This window comes from Polistes canadensis, unplaced genomic scaffold, assembly GCF_001313835.1.
Source record: "Polistes canadensis isolate GaletaPanama2010 unplaced genomic scaffold, ASM131383v1 scaffold_25, whole genome shotgun sequence".
Classification (NCBI taxonomy): Eukaryota; Metazoa; Arthropoda; class Insecta; order Hymenoptera; family Vespidae; genus Polistes; species Polistes canadensis.
The window spans coordinates 527,675-533,674 of NW_014569572.1; the positions used below are offsets into that span (position 1 = coordinate 527,675).

The 6,000-nt window shown below is 34.6% G+C and overlaps 1 protein-coding gene across 3 annotated transcripts in view; it reads right to left on the reverse strand.

Annotated features, from left to right (window-relative positions):
- Positions 1–6,000, reverse strand: part of LOC106783779 (dual specificity protein phosphatase 10-like) — a 50,036-nt gene that overhangs the window by 35,581 nt on the left and 8,455 nt on the right. Inside the window, exon 1 of one of the 3 annotated variants that reach the window (XM_014742622.1) lies at positions 4,199–4,291. The exons of the other annotated variants lie outside the window; for them this stretch is intronic. The gene's annotated coding sequence lies outside the window, so the exon portion shown is untranslated. Of the gene's footprint in view, positions 1–4,198; positions 4,292–6,000 lie in introns of those variants that run through there. 3 annotated transcript variants of the gene reach the window in all.

Sequence of the window (6,000 nt, forward strand, 5' to 3'; positions counted from 1 at the left end):
GTATATAGGTAAATGTGTATATATATGCAAATATCTCAACGGCTACCGAACTATGCCTGCAAGCAGCTAATCATTTATATGGTTTCCTCGTACGTTTTCTAGCAGTAACGTAATCGCGTATACTAGGGAGAATATTCTACGCATAGATATTGACTACTAGACAGAGTTGTGGACAGTGGATTAGTTAGTTAGGGTGGCTAGCGTAGATGTTTTCCTCTATCGAATATTAAAATGCTTCACGTGTCGATGTATGTATGTAACTACATACATATAAATGATGTTAACATGTATTAAAGTATTCCTATATCGTCTTCAAAGTATTGAAACGAATAATCTAATAATAATTATACTTAATATAAATTATTAAACAATTTTTTTTATAATATTCGATGATCATATTATCTCTCTCTCTCTCTCTCTCTCTCTCTCTAATTATAATTTAAAATATTAATTTATCATCTGTCAATGCGATCCAATTAATTATAATGAAATTGCAAACATTCGATTGCCGTATCGTAAATTTATATTTACGATCTAATTAAACAAATTTATTTTTATATGCTTTATTTTATAGTTCACTATAATAGTAATTTCGTATGGTAATTTAATAAATATGATCATTTTATAATGATTTATCGAGGCCGAAAAATCAGATTAAGACGAAATAGAAATTACGCGATCGAAAAGATAAGGAGATAATCAGAGGGATTTTTATGAACGAATCCAATCGTGAGTCACAAACTACGATGTGTGTATATATATATATTTATAGCGTAAGCTGTATAGTTAAAGATGAACGAAAGTAATGCCCCTGAGTGAGGATTTTTATAGGCCTTATCTTTATTTCCCCTTTTGCTTCTTCACAATAAAAGCATCGGAACAGATGCCGTTGATGCTTCTTTTTATACTTATTTTAAGCTTTCTCTGCTTAAAGCGAACGATAACAGCCAGTATTTCAATGTGTCTTTTTATAAATAGTTTTTTTTCCGATTCATCTCGCGCTTGTTTTTCTTCTGATGATTTTATCGGTGCAACGACTTGAGTTCCACATTAAAATTCTACCGAAATATTTTTACGACTCGTATGTATGTTAAATTAGAAATACGATGTGAAAAATAAATGAATTAGATCTTTTTTGAAATATATATCAAAATTCAAACAAATATGATATTAATACTATACTGGGCTACGTATTAATCAAATGTTTTTAATTAATAATAAATAATCAATTGAAATTGTATGAATCGAAAGAAAAGCTTCGTTATGCAGTTCCATATAATTGGTTATCTACAGCTAAGAAATAGAAGATACAGTTAGAGCTCCATACCACTGTGGTTAGACGATTCTAATGTGCCTAGCTCGCATCTACGAGTTGCTTTCACTCTCGCTACGACGACGGTGCTAGTTGATTATTATGCAATGCGAGCCACCGCCATTATTTCAGGTCGTTTATGAACGACATCTTCCAAGGTTAATAAAGTCAATCGTTCTCTTTGATACCAGTTAATCGTGTCTTCTTTGAAAATGATTATATACATATATATGTATACATATACGATTAAAAATATTTATGAAGATTAGGGTGATCTTTGATTGACTTATTTGAAGAATTTCAAAAAATACGAAATAGATTTTTGATTCCTATACAACAATCATCAAAATTATTTCACATACTTTTCCTGACGAATATTTTCGCGAAACAAAATATTCAAGATTTGTACGCGTGCTAAATTTATTATTAATAAAACTATCGATGTGTGTGATAAACCTAATCGTGTAAGTTTTAAATTAACGATACGTTAAATGACAATGCGTACAAGAAATTTCTCATTAATGCAGTCAATCAGAATTTATGAAGACAACGTTGAATATGATCGACATCCATCATTCTAAAAATGACGTTTAATCGTTATGAGTCTACCTCGAGCATAGAACACAATTCTAATTTGGAAGTTGGAATACGACCAACGTCTTCGACGTTACGAAAGAACCAACCACCGTATGCCACGATGTCCTGATTTAGAAATTACGTGATATACCACGAGATTTGTTCGAAGCTTTAGTTATGTCTTAACCGAGAGAAGAAATCTTAATGATTTTAATCGATTCGATTAAAAAACAGAAAAAAAAGAATAGAAGCTTATAACATTATCCAAACTTTTATTTACGACGAAACTCAAATTGCAGTTTACGAATCGAGATAGTAACATTCGTTTCATTAAGTTTCATTCAAGTTACACATTTACTTACTAATTACAATTTTCATTCAAGATAAACCGAACGACGAGCAAAATAATTAAACGATTATAAAACTTGTTGAGAAGAAAAAGAAGAAGAAAAAAAATGAAAGAAAGCTAGGAAAAAATATGAAATAATAGTGTATTCGTGTTTTTCGACATTTATTCCATCAAATTAACATAATGTAGTAAGTAACCATTTTTTTTGTTTATACAAGATTCCAAACAATTTCTATTTCCGCGTTCAAAATCAAGAACGCTAGTCAATATTAACAAAACATTTCGTTAAGAACCTGTTTCATCAACAGTTCCGTATGGAAACGTCAAAGGAGTGTGTTTTCGCATGGACTTCAATGACCCGTCGTGGTGACCCGAGAAAACATTTGATTTTGTGTCAATGCCATGCCAACGGACTTGATACTATTATTTGTCCAAATGACAACGACGACAACGACGACGACGACGAAGAAGAAGACGCCGGAGGATTGGGGAGGATCGCGTAGTGACTCAGTTAACTAATATTAGAAGGTGAAGAGGCTGCTCCCTGGCCCAGTCTTTCTTTTTCTATTTCACCATCCTCCTCTAGACTGTTGTTGCATTATCTTTCCTTTTCTTTTTTTCACCCTCATCCGCACAAATACAAAAAATCAATGTAGAGACAGAATCATGCATTCTTCTACACACTTCAATACAAAAATATGCACGTAATATACACTCGTACGAAAACATACGTAAATACCATACATATATGCAAAATTAAACACACACACACGTACGCAGAGAAATATACATAAATCTTATTGTTAAAATATAAAGTTTATTTCTCTTTTAATCGAAGAAATTTCGATGGTAGCGCCATCGAGGACACGCGGTTTCTCTTGGACTCGGTCGACTACGGGAGTCTTCGGCTGGAACGTTCTTTTCGAATGAGTAAACACAGTGGAATTCGACGCTTCGAGCGGACCTCGGTGCACAAGCTGACCGGTGCTCTCAGCCTGCGGACAGGTGTAGCGCCAGCACCTGCTGCTGCTGTTGCTGTTGCTGGTGCTGTTGCTGGTGCTGGTGCTGCCAGAACTTTCGTCGTCGCGAGTAGACTACGTTCTCACCTTTTTAAACCCCTTTTACTAAATATTTCGAAATAATCGTCATATATAATTTTATTTTTTTATCAACGATTAAATAATTTATCTAAGAAACGAAATATTTAATGTCATTATCATATTTGTCATCGTGAAATATTGAATTTCTTTATTTAATCGATTATATAGAGATAAGCATTGCTTTGTGAAACGTAATATTTCAATAAATTTTTATTCAAGATTCCAATGAACTTGATCGATCTATCGAATTATCGATCGTTCGATCGAATGGAATTTTCTTTCCTTGAAAAATGATATTCTTTAATGTCTTAACGATCGTGTAACGAGTACTCAGGTGCAACTATATTGCAATGGGTTTAACTTCTTATTCTTTAATCTATTATGTCAACGTTATAAGTTGTATTTACATTTTCCGATTGCCAATGGGGGACGTGTCAACTACGAGAAAACGGATATAATTTACTGCCATTCCTAGACTTCCTAGACTCGGTGTAGTTTCAATCGAGATAAAAAGAAAGTTTCGAAAGTAACGTAGCAACACTTAGACAATAAAATTATATTCAATAAATATCTATTATCTTAAAATATGATAGGGTAATTATTAATCGATCGATGGATCGTAGCCGATGAAAATTCGCGGGCTTTTGTTTCGCGCAAAACGCGGCAATTTTCAAATCAAGTCGGGATACCTGGTTCCTGACCTATGGAAAGATGGGAAGGTAAAAAGCAAGGTTAAATATTAGCGGAAGAAGGTTGGTAGGTAGGAAGGAAGGAAGAAATAAAGAAAGTGAAAGATCGATTGGAAGAAAAGGTGGCTAGAGGAAGGGTCAGAAACCGTCGCAATTCTTTAGAGCCACCTACCTTTTCCCGATTCGTCGAACCGGTTCGCCTTTACGACGAGACGGGTAACCGCCTTGCAAGGGGTCGCTGACGCAGAACCTTCGTTAAGCTCGATTCACGAGGTTGCACTTTGGCGTTTGCCGATAAGAAAGCTTCTTACGATCATACGAGTAATCCACGTGCGATCAACGAGGCACACCGTTTATGAGAGATGGCAAAAAGTTTAATTGTAAGCAAGAAAACAAATGAAAGATGACAACGAGAGAAAGGGGTTTAAAGTAGAAAGAATCGTAAGAATGATTGATAAGAATGATAGAAAAAAAAGAAGGAATTAGGAAAAAACGAAAAGATAATGAAAGATAAAAAAGAAGAGGAAGTAGAAGAAGAAGTAGAAGAAGAAGAAGAAGGAAGAAAAAGTTCCTCGTGTTTGAAAGAAGAACAAACGAGGAAGACGGTAGGAAATCGTTTAGGAATGATTCGGCACGCGGGTCCGCCGGCCCCTGTGCCGATCTTTTCGCGGTAGCATGTTTTTTTCGAGCGTAACGGAGTCAGGCTCTCTTCCTCTTTCCCTATTTTAAGTTGACGCGTGCTCCGAAAGTAAATAATACGTTATTACAAAAAATTAACTTTTGTCTGCTCTTACGTTTAGAGCGTTTCACGGTCGACTACTGATAAAGTTCAAGAAAAATCGTTCAACTAGTTAGACCTAGGCTAATTAATTAACTTAGAAAATGAGTAAGTAAGTAAGTAAATAAGTAGTAAGAAAGCAAGCGAGTAATAATGGAAGGAAATAAAATAAGTAAGCGGAATAAGATTAAGAATAAAAATAAAGATAATAAACTAAACGCGTCGTTCGCGACCGGTAGATCCGATCGGTACGGCCGACAAGTTAAAACTGAGGGACCGACTTCCTTCCCTTCGTCGTCGTGTGGTTTGCGCTTACCGTCGCGCCGCTGCGGAGGAACGTATAGTCCGGAGACTCTGTTGAGTGGAGTGGAGGACGATGAGGAGGAATACTCGCGGACTCGAGTCACCGGCAAACGCGAACGCTCTTTTTCAAAGGAGCGTATCAAGCCACCAACTAACACAAATAACATTTTCAAACATCATTTCCTATTTCCTATTTTTAATTATAAAAAAAATTCTAACAAATATCTACTTGAAAATCAATACAACTTCGTTTTAAATCTACGTAAAAGTACATTTAACCCTACTTTTTATGACGGCTTCGATCTATTTCAGCCGCCATTTTGAATATTTCGAAATATTTAGATTTTCAACTGCGACAAAGTTTTTATTTCATGATTCCATTTATTTTCTATCGGTTTTTATTATCTTTTTTAAAAAATAAATTTTAAAAAAATGTATATTTATATATATAATATATTTTATAATACAGATATATATTACGAGAAAGAGAGGAGTATTCGCGAGTTCGTGAGGTAATCGTATTCTACAAACTTAAAGATATAGATATCGTTATTAAAGTATGCGAGATATCGAACGAAAGAAAATATGTAGGGATTATTCTTCGCATATTTATTTCTTATTTGAGCTGAGCTGACTATATGGATTTTATTTCATCGGACAGAGTTATTCGTCGTCGTCGTCGTCGTCCAGAAGAGAGTGCGTTGATTTAACGTCACGTCATTGAGAGTACAGTGACTCAAAGTGGAACAATAGTATATGCTCTACGATGATCCGATCATATCATGACGTAATCTAGCCTTCTTGCTGATACGGGCAGTTCATCTTATCGCTACGATATTAAATTCAAACCTACGGATTGTTTGACGTTGAACAACAAAAAAAAAAAAAAAAAA